Source organism: Lathyrus oleraceus, chromosome 2 (genome assembly GCF_024323335.1).
Source record: "Lathyrus oleraceus cultivar Zhongwan6 chromosome 2, CAAS_Psat_ZW6_1.0, whole genome shotgun sequence".
In the NCBI taxonomy this organism is placed as follows: Eukaryota; Viridiplantae; Streptophyta; class Magnoliopsida; order Fabales; family Fabaceae; genus Lathyrus; species Lathyrus oleraceus.
Window position 1 is genome coordinate 168,667,778 of NC_066580.1, and position 21,648 is coordinate 168,689,425.

A 21,648-nucleotide genomic window follows, 5' to 3' on the forward strand; every position below is an offset into this window, starting at 1 on the left:
TTTTGGTCAACCGCTTGGTGTTGCACTGAAGTGGACTTAAGGAAAGGTCAATGATTTGAGATCCTTCTAGAACCCGGTTACTATTCTAGGACAGGTTGAACCAACCAAACTTCAGTGGGGAGGGTACTTACCTAGGGAACTCATGCAAGCCTTAAAACCTAGGAATGATTGTGGTGTGACTTGTTTGTGCTTGTTACTTACTTGACATCATAACATCATAACATCATGACATCATGGCATTGTACTAACCATTTCGAGGATTTAGGGATTTAACTTTGCTCTGTTTTGTAGGGCCTTGGCTTCCAGGAAGACCATCCGGATCAATTTTGTAGTGACCTCTCCTCAACTCAAGGATTTAGTGTCAGAACTTCCCGATCATGCTCAGTTCATCAAGAAACATGGTTATCTCCTCAATTTAGTTACCACCGGTTTCAAGGAAGATATGATGAGAGTTCTATTCCAGTTCTTCGATCCTAAACATCATTGCTTCACCTTCCCAGATTATCAGTTGGTACCCACATTAGAAGAATTTTCCAGGTCGTTGTGGAGAATTCTCTAACGTACCACTCCTGGGGATAAGAGGAGGTATTACTTATAATCCTGCTTTAGCCCTACGTCAGTTTGGTTATGCTCGAAGAGATGGTCCACATGAAATAATTATCCAAGGCACTGTGTTTGACTATGACAACGATTCTCAAGGTCTCCGTCAAAGGTTTGTACGAGCTTGGGGCATGGTGAAAAGAAGTACTTTAGGACAGAAAAACTTTATTCCTATGGAACCTTATCTCAGATGGGTACGCGCCAGAGCTCGTGAGCTTATCATGCCATATCTTGCAATCGGACCTCTGATTGTTGAACCAAAAGTTGAAGGAGGTACCTCTCAGATCATTCCTTATCCAGATACGCCTACCAATGTTGAAGAATTGAAGAAATCTTGGATCCAGTTGAGAGAGGAAAGGGATACTTTTGAAGCTCAGTTCTGTGTTGAAAGGAAGAAAGTATTAGAGCTCACCAACCAGCTTAATGAGGAACGAAGTCTCAATGCATATCTCCGCCCAAAAAGAAGCTGTCCCTGGGAGACTTGAGCTTTCATTTTTTCTTGTAATGAACATTGATTAAAGAAATTATTAATAAAAGTTCCCCTTTTTGGTGGTTTACGCAAAGTTAAATTCCAAAATTCCTTGAAAACATTTCATACATTGCATAGCATAACATAACATTGCATAACAGGTACTCTAAAGGATCAATGTTCTCACGGTCTTCCCCTCAAACAGAAAAATGGCCCTCGAACAAACTGTCAAGGATCTCCAGGCTGAGAATGCTCAATTCCAGGAGATGATCTTGAACTTATCCAAGGGGCAGGAGGAACTGAAGACTCTATTCCTCGAGAAGAAGAAAGACAAGAAATCTGTGAGTTACATTAACCCGGGAAGAAGGCTTAAAGGACAGGCTCCAGGAGTCAAGATTGGAATTCTGAAGGATAAAGAAGATGAGACAGAAAATGATTCGGAAGATGAGAATGCTGATCCCTTCAACCCTGAGGACGACTATGAAAATTATGAAAATGAACAGTTGTCATACGGTGAACTGGACTTTTTGTGGTTTTAATCGCAATGTCGCGGTTAGCAAGAGTCGCCACCGACTTTTCTTTTATCCAATAAGGAAAGGTGGAAAAGAACAGGAAAGACCTTAATTTAGATTTTGGGTTCGGGAGGTACATTATACAAAGGGAAGGTGTTAGCACCCTTTGTATCCATGGTTATCCATGGGCTCTTAATTGCTCGATCACTTATATTATTTTTGTCTGAAAAAAAAAGTGTTTGTGAATTGTTTAGAAAAATTGTTTTGAAAAGAGAATTTAACTTTGTAATGATTCTTGTATGAATGTATACAAAGTGATTATCTCGTTTAGTTTTGAAAATTGTTTAGAAAAATATAACTCGGTAATGATTCTAGTATGAATGTATACCAAGTGGTGATTTTCTGAAGGTATTTTGAAAGGTGTGAGGTGTGAAAAAATGTTTTAGGTTGTGAGCCAGCAATTAAGAGTTATACCGACCCAAGGTCTTTATGAGTATTTCCTATCCTTATGAGGGTAAAACTGTCCTTATTATTGAGAAATAAGTAGTTTTATCCTTTGGATGTAAAAGGGTCATCGTAGGGTCATCGATTGGTCATTGAAGGCAACAGTTATGAGGATACCTTAGCATTCGAAGGGACTATCATCATTTAATCGTAGGCAACATCGGAGGGTCATCGAGGGACAAAGTTGTATATTCGAAGGCAACATCCGAGGGACTATAATTTATTTTATGATGATTTAACCGAAGGGTCTTTGCTAAGGGTATCCCCACATTCGCGGGACATGACCGTAACATCGTAATCGTAAGGCAACAAAGAGAGGTCCAAGATCACTTATTCAAAGGCAAAGTTTTACAATTAATTAGGTGATTAGGAGGAATTCTCCCACATTAAAATTAATACATTAAAATTAATACATTAAAATTAATACATTAAAATTAATACATTAAAATTAATACATTAAAATTAATACATCAAAATTAATTAGGTAATTTAGGGTGAAAACTCCACAAGGGTATCCCACAAATAAAGTGGAATACCTAGCCAATAACCTTTTCCTGGGATATGTGAACCTTTTCGAAGCTCAAAAAGAAACATGTCAGAATACCAAATCAGGGTGCAATCGAAGATTACACCGGAAAAATATCGCAACAGTAAATAGGATAGGATGAATAATGCATGGCTATGATAAAAACATAAAAAAAACAGACTAGAAAAATCAGGTACTGTCTCGTTCGCCTCTGCCTCGCCTAGCGAAGGCCAGGCGAACGGCCACGGATTTTGAATTTTGAGAAAAAACAGCCCCATGTTAGGAACCTTGAACTTTATGGCATTTTATCACAGGAACAGCATGGTCAAACATTCAGGGTATTCAGGCATATTTAAATTCACATACGAAAGCAAATTATATATCAACATTTAATCATGATGCATTATATGTGTAGATATGGCCAATTGAAAGTATAAACAATAGAGATATGCAAACCTGTTTGCCAATTCAAGGTTGAAGGGATTGACCACTTGTGGTATCGGAATGAGTTAGGCGGCGGGAATTGGGCGGCGATGGCTTCGGGGCGGATGAGCTGCCTTCAGGGTTTCTTTATTCTGAATTCTCCGGGTTGGCAGGGTTCCTATGCCAAAGTTTCTATCCGTCCTTCTCTGTTCTCTCTCTTTCTTTTTCCTCAAGGTTTTGTTCCAAGGAAACCTCAGAGTGTTTTGCTTCTCTTCCTTCTTTCTCCAGTGAATCTCCCAGTGTAAACTCCCCGTCTAACTCCAAGTCCTTTCCTCTACTGAAACTTCAGTATTTATAGACTAATTTTGTGGGTAATGGGCTTGGAATGAGGGAGACCCAAGTCCAAAATAATTTGTTATATTTTATTTATTTATTTATTTTAATTATTTATTTAATTAATTAATTAATTAAAAAAAAAAATTCGTTTTTTTTTTCGTTTTTTTTTTTTTTTTTTTTTTTTTTTTTTTTTTTTAGGAAAAATGATGGGTAATTTTTGGGGTATGACAGCTGCCCCTGTTCAATATTCTTGAACCGAGAGAGTTAGGATGGCGTGTATGCCATTCGTGGTCTGGAGGTGGAAGATTATTGAACACTAGAATGCCCCAAAAATTTGCACTTGAGAATCGACAGTTGGTCTTGATGGAGATGGGCTTAAAGATGCCATCCGGGAGGTTTGATGACGAAAGCTTCAGATCGAGCCGTACATTAGGCCAATTTGAAGACATGGGTGCCACACTGGGTCGTACATTAGACCGAATAATGAGTCATCCATTAGGCTGCCGACTTCGCTGGGGAGTCGGATTGTGTCATATGCTGTTGGGGATAAAGGATCAGAATGGACCATACGCTAGATCGTATCTGAGTTGAAGAGAGAGCCGTCCGTTAGGCTGAATCTGATGATGAAAGGGGTGGTCGTACACTAGACTACACTTCAGAAATGTACCGTACACTAGGTAGCATCTGAGTAGTTGAGGATCCGAATGGGTCGTACGTTAGACCGTATTGGAGTTGCTGGAGCTCAGAATGGATCGTACATTAAATCGAATCTGAGTTGCAGAATGAGCCGTCCAGTAGGCTGAATCTGATGGTAAAAGGGAGTAGTCGTACACTAGACTACACTTCAGAAATGTACCGTGCACTAGGTAGCATCTGAGTAAGGGAGTAGCCGTATACTAGACTACCATTCAGAAATGTACCTGTCCGAAGGTAGCATCTGAGTAAGGGAGTAGCTGTATACTGGACTACCATCCAGAAATGTACCTGTCCGAAGGTAGCATCTGGGAAAGGGAGTAGCCGTATACTGGACTACCATCCAGAAATGTACCTGTCCGAAGGTAGCATCTGGGAAAGGGAGTAGCCGTATACTGGACTACCATCCAGAAATGTACCTGTCCGAAGGTAGCATCTGGGAAAGGAGTAGCCGTATACTGGACTACCATCCAGAAATGTACCTGTCCGAAGGTAGCATCTGGGAAAGGGAGTAGCCGCATACTAGACTACCATTCAGAAATGTACCTGTCCGAAGGTAGCATCTGAGAAAGGGAGTAGCCGTATACTAGACTACCATCCAGAAATGTACCTGTCCGAAGGTAGCATCTGGGAAAGGGAGTAGCCGTATACTGGACTACCATCCAGAAATGTACCTGTCCGAAGGTAGCATCTGGGAAAGGGAGTAGCCGTATACTAGACTACCATTCAGAAATGTACCTGTCCGAAGGTAGCATCTGGGAAAGGGAGTAGCCGCATACTAGACTACCATTCAGAAATGTACCTGTCCGAAGGTAGCATCTGAGTAAGGGAGTAGCAGTATACTGGACTACCATCCAGAAATGTACCTGTCCGAAGGTAGCATCTGGTCAGATGAAGGTCTAACTTGGTCGTGCATTAGACTGTACTTGAGTTGAAGAAGGTCAGAATGGATCATACGCTAGATCGTATCTGAGTTGTTGAGGGTCAGAATGGATCGTCTGTTAGATCGTATCTGAGTTGAAGAAGGTCAGAATGGATCGTACGCTAGATCGTATCTGAGTTGTCGAAGGTCAGAATGGATCGTATGCTAGATCGTATCTGAGTTGAAGGAGTCATATGTTGAGCTGAATCAGAATGAACCGTATGTTAGGCTGTATCTGTATACGTTGTACTTGCAATAAATGTCTGGGATGGGCTTAAAGATGCCATCGCTAGGAGGATATCGAAGTGCTGTCAGAATGAATGTTCCCATGAATTGCATCTGGAATATGTATCTGAATCTTGTCTGTGATTGATAAAGGCGTCTGCCTGAATGAGCCTTTTACTTTGACTATATCAGGAGGATAATTAACCTGCAAAGAAAAGTTAGCTTTATGCCATGTCATGATGCATGAGATGTTTTATGCTTTCGAAAATAAATGCGAATGTTGTATGCATGCGTATGCTGTGAAATGATGCAATGAATGAGTTATGCGTATGAGAAGTTCTGCTTGGGGACTCTACTGGGGAAAATAAATCCCCATCTACTGATTGGAGATATTCGTGTTGAGGACCCTCTCTCGGCTGGGGGTTCTGATTTCTGTCTGATGGTAGAGATATTCAACAGAGCTTGGCTGGGGATGGATGAGATGATCAATCTGTCTGATGATGCCGACCTCTGTTGGGGAATAGCTGGCTGTGCCGGGGAATACTGCCAACTTCTTTGGGGAAAAAAACAGGCTTGCTGGGGGGAAGAGAATTGGTAGTGGATTCATTGGAAGCATGATTAGACCTTTTCCTTGATCCTGAAGTAGGGTAGTAATTGCTATTGCTATTCTATGCATGTATTTTGGTAAACATTGGTCATATTCAAATGCACATATTAATTCAAATTAAATCAATGGACATTTACGCAACCAAAACAGAAAAGTAAAAAACAAAAGCATCTTTTTTGAAAGAGGGTTGTATTGATTTTTGAAAGAAGGCCTATAAACAGGCAAATTGTGTACAAGGAGACAGAAATCCTAGTAAGAGGAAATTGTCAAAAACAAAGAGAAAGCTATGCAGAAAAAGTCCTATTGATTTTAAGTCTACTACTGCCATTATGTCTTCAAGCATCTCATCCCCTGCTGTCGGATAGAAGTGATTGGCTTGGTCAGTCCCTTGAACTTGGATGAAAGTTGACTGAGAACGGGACATAGTCATACGCTTTAATCCCTAATTTTTGCCTGGACCGCCTTTTCAGGTTTTCAGTCCACCAGGATACCCTTTTTTGCCCAAGCCACCTTTTCAGGTTTTCGACTTGCCGGGTGTACATTTTTTTATATATATCCCTAATTTTTGCCCGAACCCTTTTGGTTCGCCGGGATGCCCTTACTTTTGCCTAGATACGTCGATCTAGCGGGTCTTTTTCATGCGTAGTATTTTTTAACTATGTCCGCGTTCACAGGATGCGGGAAATCTTCGCCATCCACTGTAGCAAGTATCATGGCTCCACCAGAGAATACCTTCCTAACTACAAATGGCCCTTGTACGTGGGAGGTCATTTGCCTCTGGGATCAGTTTGCGGTAGCACGATACGCTTGATTACCAAGTCGCCAATTTGATACACTTGTCGCTTGACCCTTTCGTTGAATGCCTGGGTCATGCGTTTCTGATATATCTGCCTATGACAAACAGCCGCGAGTCTCTTCAATCAAATTTATCTGATCGAGTCGAGTCTGAATCCGTTCCTCTTCATCTAAGCCCGCCTCTTTCATGATTCTTAGCGAGGGAATCTGAACTTCCACTGGTAAGATGGCTTCCATTCCATAGACTAAAGAGAACGGAGCTGCCCCTGTCGAAGTGCGTACTGAAGTGCGATAGTCATGAAAAGCAAATGGTAACATCTCATGCCAGTCTTTGTACATTACTGTCATCTTTTGTATAAGCTTCTGGACATTGTTAGCAGCCTCCACGGCGCCGTTCATCCTTGGCCGGTACGGAGAAGAATTAGAGTGTTTTATTTTGAACCGCGTGCAGAGTGCAGTAACCATCTTGTTGTTCAAATTAGCACTATTATCAGTGATAACTCTTTCAGGAGACAACAAGTTTCTCGAATAGATATTTGATAGAACCCATCTTAGAAATCAATAAAGTGGTATGATTCAACATGTACTGTCTTAGTCGGCGAGCAGCCCAAGCCAAAGCGCAGCAAGCTTTCTCGAGCTATGAGTATCTTGTTTCACAGTCGGTACCTTTTGCTAAGGCGGTATATGGCATGCTCTTTTCGACCAGACTCGTCATGTTGCCCCAACACACCTCATTGGATTTTCTAACACGGTCAAATACATGATTAGAGGTCTTCCTTCAACTGGTGGTGTCAGAATTGGAGGTTCTTGGAGACACTTCTTGATTTTATCAAAAGTTTCCTGACATTCATCATCTCTTGACTGTCCTCAGTAATTTGAAGATAGGTTTGCAAGTAGCAGTCAAGTAGGATATAAACGGGCAATGTAATTCAAGTGCCCCAAGAGGCTTCTGACTTCTTTCTTGTCTACTTTTAGTACTCAGATCGACAATTTCAATTGACTCCTCATGCGGCTGTATAGTCCTTTCTTCTTTCAGTAACAGTCTGGCAAGTTCTTCAGGTACTTCACAATCTTCCTCACTTCCATCTTCGGCTTGGTAGATCGGATTTTCGAAGTCATAATGAACAGTAGCAGAACTATTATCAACAGGATCCAGAGTGGATGTGGATACGCAATTTGTTACGTGAGTGTGTGCAAGAAAGCATAGCTTATTTGAAAAATGACAGGAAAGATAAAGAGCGCAATATTTGAATGCAAAAAGTCCATTGATTTATTGAATATGAATATGCTTATGAGAATGACAAAACATTTAACCAAATTTGATACATTGAATAAACAAAAACAAATACTCCTGACTAAAGGAAGTTGGAATAGTGTCTTCAGCCTTCCAATTATCCAAGTTGCAATCGCTATTCACATCTTCTACAGCATTAACAGTCTTGTCATGATCGGGCATAGGAGCAGTGATGACATTAGGAATATCCAGAGGATCAAATTCAAATTCCCCAGCGTCGATCATATCCTGAATGAATTTGTTCTTCAGCGACCAGCAATCATTCGTATCATGCCCGGGGCTATCGGAGTGATAGGCACACCTGGCGTTGGGATTATAACGAGGAGAAGTAGTGTTGGGTTTTGCAGGAGGATCTCTGAGGGTAATTAAATTTACTTTTAGCATACCCTGCAGTGCTTGTGCTAAAGTCATATTGATCTTCGTAAACTGCCTTCTTCCCGGGTTAATGTGCCTCACAGATTTCTTGTCCTTTTTCTCTTGAGCAAGAGAGTCTTTAGTTCCTCCTGCCCCTTGGATAAGTTCAAGATCATCTCCTGGAGTTGAGCATTTTGAGCCTGGAGATCTTTGACAGTTTGTTCGAGGTCCATTTTTCTGTTTGAAGGAAAACCGTGAGAATACTGATCCTTTTAGAGTACCTGTTATGCAATGTCATGTTATGCTATGCAATGTATGAAATGTTTTCAAGGACTTTTGGAATTTAATTTTGCATAAACTACAAAAAAGAAAGCCACTTTTATTAATAATATTTGATTAATATTCATTATAATAAGAAGTAAAATACAATAAAAGCTCAGGTCTCCCAGGGACGGCTTCTTTTTGGGCGAAGATATGTATTGAGTCTTCGTTCCTCATTAAGCTGGCCGGTGAGCTCTAACACCTTCTTCCTTGTAGCACAGAACTGGGCTTCAAAAGTATCCCTTTCCTCTCTCAACTGGATCCAGGACTTCTTTAACTCTTCAACATCGGTAGGCATATCTGGATAAGGAACGATCTGAGGAGTACCTCCTTCAGCTTCTGGTTCAACAATCAGTGGTCCGACTGCCAGATATGGCATGACAAGTTCACGAGCTCTTGTGCGGACCCATCTGAGATAAGGTTCCATAGGAATAGAGTTTTTCTGTCCTAAAGTACTTCTTTTCACCATGCCCCAAGCTCGCACAAATCTTTGACGGAGACCTTGGGAATCGTTATCATAGTCAAACACCGTGCCTTGTATAATTATTTCATGTGGACCATCTCTTCGAGCACAACCAAACTGACGTAGGGCTAAAGCAGGATTATAAGTAATACCTCCTCTTATCCCCATGAGTGGTACATTAGGGAATTCTCCACAACGGTCAATGATGATATTGTTTTCTTTGAAATGAGGACACCAACGGACGTCTGAGGGGGAGAGCGACATTATCCTTTGAGACCATCTCAAACTTTGCTCATTCTTCAAGACTGACTGAGGAAGGTGCGAAATAAACCACCTGGATAATAAAGGTATGCAGCACATGAGAGTCCCTTGCCTCTTCATAGTACGAGTGTGAAGGGAATGCAGAATGTCGCCGAGCAAGGTAGGCACAGGGTTACGAGCGAGAAATATCTGAATAGCATTCATATCTATGAATTGATCTGGATTAGGGAATAACACCAAACCATAGATTAGTAATGCTAGAATCTCCTCGAAAGCATGGACATTCATGACTTTTAAGAATTCTCGGGCCTTATTCATCAGAAATTTGGCAAGTAAACCCTTAACTCCACTTCTTGTTACCCAATTAGCTTCAATATCTGACTTTGTCATGTGTAAAGCTGCGGCAACTTTTTCGGACCTCGGAATCTTTTCTAAACCACTGAAAGGTATTTGATCAAGAATAGGTATCCCAAGCAGCTGGGAAAATTCTTCTAATGTGGGCACCAACTGATAATCTGGGAATGTGAAGCAATGATGTTTAGGATCGAAGAACTGGAATAGGACTCTCATCATATCTTCTTTGAAACCAGTGGTAACCAAATCGAGGAGAGAACCATGCTTTTTGACGAACTGAGCCTGATCAGGAAGTTCTGACACTAAATCCTTGAGTTGAGGAGAGATGACTACAAAATTTATCCAGATAGTCTTCCTGGGAGCCATAGCCTTACAAAATAGAGCCAAGTTAAATCCCTAAGTCCTCGAAGTGATTAGTGCAATGTCATAATGTTATGATGTTATGATGTTATGATGTTATGATGTTATGATATTATGATATTAAACAAATAACAAGCATAAGCAAGTCATACAACAATCATTCCTAGGTTTTAAGGCTTGCATGAGTTCCATAGGTAAGTACCCTCCCCACTGAAGTTTGGTGGGTTCAACCTGTCTTAGAATAGTAACCGGGTTCTAGAAGGATCTCAAATCATTGACCTTTCCTTAAGTCCACTTCAGTGCAACACCAAGTGGTTGACCGAAACTTCCCTAAAGTCCAATCTCAAAGAGTGTAGTATCGAGTCTCAACCAACTCCAGTCGGAACCGAAGCCAGTTATCTCACTACTTTCTAATGGCCAGGATGAGTCAATTAGGATTCTAAAGGTCTGGTTAATGCTTTTATGACACCACGCGAATGCCAAATATTTCCTCAACTAACATGAGGAACATCAGGACATCCAAAGTGCCACATTAACCGTAGCCATCATTTTGACCATTCTAGTATACGCCGGACAGTCGCGATGATCTCTTGCTACTTACCTAAGGTACACTAGATCCGGGTGTAGGATCTTTCACTCAAGCATAATATACCCAAGCAATCCCTTAAAAAATAAATCAGACAAATTGAATAAGTGATCTTGTTTTTAAGGTAACCTCTCTTTTTAAATATTCCCCAGCAGAGTCGCCAGTTCTGTCATACGGTGAACTGGACTTTTTGTGGTTTTAATCGCAATGTCGCGGTTAGCAAGAGTCGCCACCAACTTTTCTTTTATCCAATAAGGAAAGGTGGAAAAGAACAGGAAAGACCTTAATTTAGATTTTGGGTTCGGGAGGTACATTATACAAAGGGAAGGTGTTAGCACCCTTTGTATCCATGGTTATCCATGGGCTCTTAATTGCTCGATCACTTATATTATTTTTGTCTGAAAAAAAAAGTGTTTGTGAATTGTTTAGAAAAATTGTTTTGAAAAGAGAATTTAACTTTGTAATGATTCTTGTATGAATGTATACAAAGTGATTATCTCGTTTAGTTTTGAAAATTGTTTAGAAAAATATAACTCGGTAATGATTCTAGTATGAATGTATACCAAGTGGTGATTTTCTGAAGGTATTTGAAAGGTGTGAGGTGTGAAAAAATGTTTTAGGTTGTGAGCCAGCAATTAAGAGTTATACCGACCCAAGGTCTTTATGAGTATTTCCTATCCTTATGAGGGTAAAACTGTCCTTATTATTGAGAAATAAGTAGTTTTATCCTTTGGATGTAAAAGGGTCATCGTAGGGTCATCGATTGGTCATTGAAGGCAACAGTTATGAGGATACCTTAGCATTCGAAGGGACTATCATCATTTAATCGTAGGCAACATCGGAGGGTCATCGAGGGACAAAGTTGTATATTCGAAGGCAACATCCGAGGGACTATAATTTATTTTATGATGATTTAACCGAAGGGTCTTTGCTAAGGGTATCCCCACATTCGCGGGACATGACCGTAACATCGTAATCGTAAGGCAACAAAGAGAGGTCCAAGATCACTTATTCAAAGGCAAAGTTTTACAATTAATTAGGTGATTAGGAGGAATTCTCCCACATTAAAATAATACATTAAAATTAATACATTAAAATAATACATTAAAATTAATACATTAAATTAATACATTAAAATTAATAATCATCAAAATTAATTAGGTAGTTTAGGGTGAAAACTCCACAAGGGTATCCCACAAATAAAGTGGAATACCTAGCCAATAACCTTTTCCTGGGATATGTGAACCTTTTCGAAGCTCAAAAAGAAACATGTCAGAATACCAAATCAGGGTGCAATCGAAGATTACACCGGAAAAATATCGCAACAGTAAATAGGATAGGATGAATAATGCATGGCTATGATAAAAACATAAAAAAAAAACAGACTAGAAAAATCAGGTACTGTCTCGTTCGCCTCTGCCTCGCCTAGCGAAGGCCAGGCGAACGGCCACGGATTTTGAATTTTGAGAAAAAACAGCCCCATGTTAGGAACCTTGAACTTTATGGCATTTTATCACAGGAACAGCATGGTCAAACATTCAGGGTATTCAGGCATATTTAAATTCACATACGAAAGCAAATTATATATCAACATTTAATCATGATGCATTATATGTGTAGATATGGCCAATTGAAAGTATAAACAATAGAGATATGCAAACCTGTTTGCCAATTCAAGGTTGAAGGGATTGACCATTTGTGGTATCGGAATGAGTTAGGCGGCGGGAATTGGGCGGCGATGGCTTCGGGGCGGATGAGCTGCCTTCAGGGTTTCTTTATTCTGAATTCTCCGAGTTGGCAGGGTTCCTATGCCAAAGTTTCTATCCGTCCTTCTCTGTTCTCTCTCTTTCTTTTTCCTCAAGGTTTTGTTCCAAGGAAACCTCAGAGTGTTTTGCTTCTCTTCCTTCTTTCTCCAGTGAATCTCCCAGTGTAAACTCCCCGTCTAACTCCAAGTCCTTTCCTCTACTGAAACTTCAGTATTTATAGACTAATTTTGTGGGTAATGGGCTTGGAATGAGGGAGACCCAAGTCCAAAATAATTTGTTATATTTTATTTATTTATTTAATTTAATTATTTAATTAATTAATTAATTAATTAATTAAAAAAAAAATTCGTTTTTTTTTTTCGTTTTTTTTTCTTTTTTTTTTTTCTTTTTTTTTTTTTTTTTCTTTTTTTTTTTTTTTTTTTTTTTAGGAAAAATGATGGGTAATTTTTGGGGTATGACAACAGTACTCTCCGAAAGATGATAAATATAAGTTGCTGGAAGAACGTATGCTAGATATGGAGGGTCAGAAGGCGCCCGGTCTGGATTTCGAAAGCTTAGGTCTGGTCTTTGATGTGGTCATTCCTCCTAATTCAAGGTCCCCGCTTTCACTAAGTATGATGGTGCGTCTTGTCCTCAGATGCATCTGAGAGCTTATGTGAGAAAGATCCAATTGTATACCACTGATAGGAAGCTATGGATCCATTTCTTCCAAGAGAGTCTGTCTGGCACACAGTTAGAGTGGTATTATCAGCTCGAGAGCTCTAACATCCGCACCTGGACTGGTTTAGCGATAGCTTTCTAGAAGCACTACCAGTATAATTCTGAATTAGCGCCTACTCGGTTACAGCTGCAGAATATGACTATGGGCTCTAAAGAAAGCTTCAAAGAATATGCTCAAAAATGGAGAGACATGGCTGGCAGAGTCAAACCCCCTATGACTGATCGAGAATTAGTGGACATGTTTATGGGTACACTGACTGGCCCATTCTACAGCCATCTATTGGGAAGTTCCTCATCGGGTTTCACTGAACTTATATTGACGGGTGAACATGTTGAAAGCGGCATTCGAAGTGGAAAGATACAGGCGGCTACCTCTGCAAGCACCAAAAAGTCCTATCAGGGGAAGAATGAATCAAATGTTGTGTACGGTCAAAGGGGTCATAACAAGAAAAATCGTGACCATACTGTTGGAGCAGTTACGATTGCAGCACCGCCATCTCAAAACTTCCAACACAGACAAGACAGGCCAAGAAGGCAGTTTACCAAGATCAATATGACTTTAGCACAAGCACTGCATGGTATGCTAAAAGAAAATTTAATTACCCTCAGAGATCCTCCTGCAAATCCTAACACTACTTCTCCTCGTTATAATCCCAATGCCAGGTGTGCATATCACTCTGATAGCCCCGAGCATGATACAAACGATTATTGGTTGTTGAAGAATAAGATTCAGGATATGATCGACGTTGGAGAAATTGAATTTGATCCTCCGGAGACTCCTAATGTCATCACTGCTCCTATGCCTAATCATGACAAGACTGTTAATGCTGTGGATGACAATTCTCACATTACTAATGTAGCTGACTTAGCATCTCCTCTCCTGATCATCAAGAAGAATTTATTGCAAGCTGGTTTATTTCTAGGTTGTGCTGAAAATTACGATCTCTGTATACTCCGACCCAATGATTGCTTGAAGTTGAGGAATGGTATTCAATGGCTGATGGATGATCGTACAATTCTCTTTGAAAAGATTCCTAAAGTGGAAAACCCTATTGAAGAAATATCTGTGATTGCTAGGTCCAAAGTTCCAGTGAAGATTACCGCTACTAGAGTGCCTGTGAAGATTACTGCTGAGCCCAAGGTAGCTCCCCTAATTATTATTGCACCTGGCCCAGTACCGTATTCCTCAAGCAAAGCCATTCCGTGGAATTATGGAGGTGATGTTTACATCCACGGCATAAAGCAAGATGATGATTCTGCCAATCCTAATGACGTTGACATTGTTGGGACTAGTAAAATTACTCGAAGTGGAAGGATCTTCTCTCCAGAAATCTCACCTCCCGCCCCTGAAACTCGAGGAAAGAGACCAGTAATCAATCCTTCTCAGTCAAAGACACCATTCGAAGTTACTACTGAAGATGTTGCCAAGCAGGAAATGGAAGAAATGTTGAAAATCATCCGTAAGAGTGATTTTGATGTGGTAGAACAGCTGGGGCATACTCCGTCTAAAATTTTGATGTTATCCTTGTTGTTATCTTCTGAATCTCATGCCAATGCGTTGATAAAATTCTTGAAGACCGCTCATGCACCTCAGGAGACATCTGTCATACCCCAAAATTTGCCCATTAATATTTCAAGACATTTTTGCAAGGCATTCCGACTCATATATAACACTGATCTTGAAGAAACAAAGGCCCAGCTCACGGATGGCCCAATCCAGAAAATGGCCCAAACTGGCCTGTTCGCTACGCGCTCGCCTAGCGAAGCTGACAGACAACAAAAATTTCGGGCTTCATTCTGAGCCCAAAAAAAAAAAAAAAAAAAAAAAAAAAAAACGAGAAATGAAAAAAAAAAAAAAAGAGAATTTTTTTTTTAATTAATTAATTAATTAATTAATTAAATAATTAAAATAAATAAATAAATAAAATATAACAAATTATTTTGGACTTGGGTCTCCCTCATTCCAAGCCCATTACCCACGAAATTAGTCTATAAATACTGAAGTTTCAGTAGGGGAGTGACACTTGGAGTTACACTGGGAGATTCACTGGGGAAAAAAAAGAGGAGGAGAACAGAGAAGAACGAATAGAAGTTTTGGCATAGGAACCCTGCCTACCCGGAGAATTCAGAGTAAAGAAACCCTGAAGGCAGCCCATCTGCAACGAAGCCATCGCCGTCCAATTCCCGCTGCCTAACTTATTCCGATACTACAAGTGGTCAATCCCTTCAACCTTGAATTGGCAAACAGGTTTGCGTATCTCTATTGTTTATACTTTCAATTGGCCATATCTACATATATAATGCATCATGATTAAATGTTGATATATAATTTGCTTTCGTATGGGAATTTAAATATGCCTGAATACCCTGAATGTTTGATCATGTTATTCCTATGATAAAATGCCATAAAATTCAAAGTTCCTAACGTGGGGCTGTTTTTTTTTATGTTTTATCATAGCCATGCATTATTCATCCTATCCTATTTATTGTTGTGATATTTCTCCGGTGTAATCTTCGATTGCACCCTGATTTGGTGTTCTGACATGTTTCTTTTTTTTTAGTTTCGTAAAGGTTCACATATCCCAGGAAAAGGTTATTGGCTAGGTATTCCACTTTATTTGTGGGATACCCTTGTGGAGTTTCACCCTAAATTAATTTTTAATGTATTAATTTCTAATGTATTAATTTTTTAATATATTATTTTTAATAATTTTAATGTGGAGTTTCATCCTAATTATATAATTAATTGTAAAACTTTGCCTTTGAATAAGTGATCTTGGACCTCTCTTTGTTGCCTTACGATTACGATATTACGGTCATGTCCCGCGAACGTGGGGATACCCTTAGCAAAGACCCTTCGGTTAAATCATCATAAAATAAATTATAGTCCCTCGGATGTTGCCTTCGAATATACAACTTTGTCCCTCGATGACCCTCCGATGTTGCCTACGGTTAAAAGATGATAGTCCCTTCGAATGCTAAGATATCCTCGTAACTGTTGCCTTCAATGACCTATCGATGACCCTACGATGACCCTTAAACATCCAAAGGATAAAACTACTTATTTCTCAATAATAAGGACAGTTTTACCCTCATAAGGATAGGAAATGCTCATAAAGACCTTGGGTCGGTATAACTCTTAATTGTTGGCTCACAATCTAAAAAAATTTTCACACCTCACACCTTTCAAAATATCTTTAGAAAATCACCACTTGGTATATATTCATACTAGAATCATTACCGAGTTATATTTTTCTAAACAATTTCCAAAACTAAACGAGATAACTACTTTGTATATATTCATACAAGAATCATTACAAAGTTAAATTCTCTTTCAAAAACAATTTTCCAAACAATTCACAAACACTTTTTTTTCAGACAAAAATAATATAAGTGATCGAGCAATTAAGAGCCCATGGATAACCATGGATACAAAGGGTGCTAACACCTTCCCTTTGTATAATGTACCTCCCGAACCCAAAATCTAAATTAAGGTCTTTCCTGTTCTTTTCCACCTTTCCTTATTGGATAAAAGAAAAGTCGGTGGCGACTCTTGCTAACCGCGACATTGCGATAAAAAACACAAAAAGTCCAGTTCACCGTATGACAGAACTGGCGACTCTGCTGGGGACCCTAAATATTTAAAAAGAGAGGTTACCTTAAAAACAAGATCACTTATTCAATTTGTCTGATTTATTTTTAAGGGATTGCTTGGGTATGTTATGCTTGAGTGAAAGATCCTACACCCGGATCTAGTGTACCTTAGGTAAGTAGCAAGAGATCATCGCGACTGTCCGGCGTATACTGGAATGGTCAAAATGATGGCTACGGTTAATGTGGCACTTTGGATGTCCTGATGTTCCTCATGTTAGTTGAGGAAATATTTGGCATTCGCGTGGTGTCATAAAAGCATTAACCAGACCTTTAGAACCCTAATTGACTCATCCTGGCCATTAGAAAGTAGTGAGATAACTGGCTTCGGTTCCGACTGGAGTTGGTTGAGACTCGATACTACACTCTTTGAGATTGGACTTTAGGGAAGCTTCGGTCAACCACTTGGTGTTGCACTGAAGTGGACTTAAGGAAAGGTCAATGATTTGAGATCCTTCTAGAACCCGGTTACTATTCTAAGACAGGTTGAACCAACCAAACTTCAGTGGGGAGGGTATTTACCTATGGAACTCACGCAAGCCTTAAAACCTAGGAATGATTGTTGTGTGACTTGCTTGTGCTTGTTATTTATCTAACAACATGACATCATAACAACATAACATCATAACATCATGGCATTGTACTAACCATTTCAAGGATTTAGGGATTTAACTCTGCTAAAAAAAAAAAACAGAAAAAAACAAAAAAAAAAGCAAAAACAAAAGAGAAAGAAAAAAAAAAAAAGCTCTTTTTGTTAGTTTATGCAAAGTTAAATCCCGAAAGTCCTTGAAAACATTTCATACATTGCATTGCATCGCATAACAGGTATTCTAAAGGATCAGTGTTCTCACGATTTTCCTATCAAACAGATTCCAGCAGATTCAAACAGATTGAACAATGGCTCTCGAACAAACTGTCAAAGATCTCCAGGCCCAGAATGCTCAATTCCAGGAAATGATGCTGAGCTTATCTAAGGGGCAGGAAGAACTGAAAGCTCTTTTGATGGAGAAGAAGAAGGACCAGAAACCTGTGGGTTACATCAACCCGGGGAGAAGGCTTAAGGGACAGGTTACAGGAGTCAAGATTAGAATTCCGAAGGATTCAGAAGAAGAGACCGAGAATGATTCGGAAGATGAGAATCCTAATCTCGTCAATTCTGAGGACGACGATGAAGATTATGAACATGAACAGTACTCTCCGAAGGATGATAAGTACAAGTTGCTGGAAGAACGTATGCTAGCTATGGAGGGGCAGAAAGTGCCCGGTCTGGATTTCGAAAACTTGGGTCTGGTCTCTGATGTGGTCATTCCCCGCAAATTCAAGGTTCCCATTTTCACTAAGTATGATGGTGCCTCTTGTCCTCAGATGCATCTAAGGGCTTATGTGAGAAAGATTCAGCCGCACACTACTGATAAGAAACTGTGGATCCATTTCTTCCAAGAGAGTCTGTCTGGCACACAGTTAGAGTGGTATTATCAGCTTGAGAGCTCTAACATCCGCACATGGACTGATTTAGCAACAGCTTTCTACAAGCACTACCAGTATAATTCTGAGTTAGCGCCTACTCGGCTACAGCTACAAAATATGACTATGGGCTCTAAAGAAAGTTTCAAAGAATATGCTCAAAAGTGGAGAGATTTGGCTGGCAGAGTCAAACCCCCTATGACTGATCGAGAGTTAGTGGACATGTTCATGGGTACACTGACTGGCCCATTCTACAGCCATCTACTGGGAAGTTCCTCGTCAGGTTTCACTGAACTTATCTTGACAGGTGAACGGGTTGAAAGCGGCATTCGAAGTGGAAAGATACAGGCAGCTACTTCTGCAAGCACCAAAAAGTCCTATCAGGGAAAGAATGAATCAAATGCTGTGTACAGTGAGAGGAAGCATAACAAGAAGAATCGTGACCATACTGTTGGGGCAGTTACAATTGCCGCACCGCCATCTCAGAACTTCCAACACAGACAAGACAGGTCGAGAAGACAGTTTACCAAGATCAATATGACTTTAACCCAAGCACTGCAGAGTATGTTAAAGGCCAATTTGATTACCCTCAGAGGCCCTCCTGCAAATCCCAACACTACTTCTCCTCGTTATAATCCCAACGCCAGGTGTGCCTATCACTCCGATAGCCCCGGGCATGATACGAATGATTGCTGGTTGTTGAAGAACAAGATTCAGGATATGATCGACGCTGGAGAAATTGAATTTGATCCTCCGGCGACCCCCAATGTCATCACAGCACCTATGCCTAATCATGACCAGAATGTTAATGTTGTGGACGACAATTCTCACGTTACTGACGTTGCTGATTTAGCATCTCCTCTCCTGATCGTTAAGAAGAATTTATTGCAAGCTGGTTTATTTCCAGGTTGTGCTGAAGATTGCGATCTCTGTGTACTCCGACCCAATGATTGTTTGAAGTTGAAGAACGGCATTCAACGGCTGATGGATGATCGTACAATTCTATTTGAAAGGGTTCCTAAGGTGGACAACTCTATTGAAGAGGTATCTGTGATTGCTAGGTCCAAAGCTCCAGTGAAGATTACCGCTACTAGAGTGCCTGTGAAGATTACCGCTGAGCCCAAAGTGGCTCCCCTGATTATTACCGCACCTGGCCCCGTGCCATATTCCTCCAGCAAAGCTATTCCGTGGAACTATGGAGGCGACGTTTACATCCATGGCATAAAGCAAGTTGGTAGTTCTGCTAATCCTAATGATATTGTGGGGACTAGTAAAGTTACTCGAAGTGGAAGGATCTACTCCCCAGAAATCTCACCTCCCGCTCCCGAAATTCGAGGAAAAAGACCAGTCAATCCTCCTCAGTCAGAGACATCGGTCGAAGTTACTTCTGAAGATGTTGCCAAACAGGAAATGGAAGAGATGCTGAAAATCATCCGTAAGAGCGATTTTGATGTAGTGGAACAATTGGGGCATACTCCGTCTAAAATCTCAATGTTGTCCTTGTTATTATCCTCTGAATCCCATGCCAATGCATTGATGAAATTCTTGAAGACCGCTCATGTGCCTCAAGAAACATCCGTCGATCAATTCGAACATTATGTTGCTAATTTGACTGTTGACAATGGCCTAGGCTTTTCCGATGCTGACCTGACGCCAGCAGGAAAGAATCACAATAAAGCTCTGCATATCTCCATCGAGTGTGAGGGGATCACCCTGGCTCACGTGTTGATCGACAACGGCTCTTCCTTGAATGTGCTCCCGAAAGCTGTACTCGATAAATTTGACTACAAAGGCATTGAACTGAAACCTAGTGATGTTGTGGTGCGTGCTTACGATGGTGCGAAGAGTGTTGTCTATGGTGAAGTGGTTCTCCCTATCAAGATAGGACCTCAAGTCTTCAACACTACCTTTCACGTGATGGACATTCGTCCCGCCTACTCCTGCTTGTTGGGGCGCCCTTGGATCCATGGGGCAGGTGCGGTAGCTTCGTCGCTTCATCAAAAGCTGAAGTATCCAATAGCAGGCATGGTTGTCACTGTATGTGGAGAAGAAGAGTATATTGTCAGTAGTGTGCAAGCCTTCAAATACGTCGAGATGGATGGTGAATTCTTTGAGACTCCTTCTCAGTCATTTGAAGTGGTTCCTCCACCCAGTCCTGTCCTTAAGCCAACTCCCCTTGTGCCCAAGGTTGTTCGTGCTCCCCCTGTCATGATCTCTCTGAAAGATGCTCAAGCCGCGATTGAAAATGGTGATCGTGCTGGTTGGGGTCAACTGATCAATGTACCGTACAAGTCTGATAAAGCTGGCCTGGGGTTTAACTCTGGAAAGATAGTCAAAAATCAGATTAATGCTATGGAAGATGCTGATAGTGATTGCGACTTGGATAGCTGGATTTTCCCAACAATTGGTGACGGACTCAACAATTGGAAGACTGAAGACATTATCCCGATTTCCTTTAGTCAGGAGTAATTGTTATTGTTTATTCTAGAATTGCAAATTTTAATTTTCTTTTACAATCAAACTTCTTAAAGCATTGTGTCTATGCCCGAGGCACAATAGCTAATTTGTTAAGGGTTTTGTCATTTTCATAAGCATATTTATATTCAATAAATCAATGGACGTTTTGCATTCAAATATTGCGCTCTTTGTCTTTCCTATTATCTTTCAAACGAGCTATGTTTTCTTACACACACGCACGTAACGAATTGCAGATCCCTATCCACTCTGGATCCTGTTGATAATAGTTCTACTACTGTTCATTATGACTTTGAAAATCCGATCTACCGAGCCGAAGATGGAAGTGAGGAAGATTGTGAAGTACCTGAAGAACTTGCCAGAATGTTACTACAAGAAGAAAGGACTATACAGCCGCATGAGGAGTCAGTTGAGACTGTAAATCTGGGTACCGAGGTGGACAAGAGAGAAGTCAAAATAGGAGCAGGCTTGGGAATCAGTGTCAAAAGAAGATTGATTCAAATGCTACATGACTATGTGGAGATTTTTGCTTGGTCTTACGAAGACATGCCAGGGCTGGATACCGATATAGTAGTGCATCGTTTGCCGACGAAGGAAGATTGTCGTCCTGTTAAGCAAAAGGTTCGTCGCATGCGTCCTGAAATGTCCGAGAAAATCAAGGCCGAAGTCATGAAACAATTCGATGCTGGTTTTCTGGCGGTTACTTCTTATCCTCAATGGGTTGCTAATGTGGTACCAGTGCCAAAGAAGGATGGTAAGGTGCGAATGTGTGTGGATTACAGAGATTTGAATAGAGCGAGTCCCAAGGATGATTTCCCACTGCCACACATTGATGTTCTGGTAGACAACACCGCTCAACACAAGGTATTCTCCTTCATGGATGGATTCTCGGGTTATAACCAGATCAAAATGGCACCTGAGGACATGGAGAAGACTACGTTTGTGACGCAATGGGGCACCTTCTGTT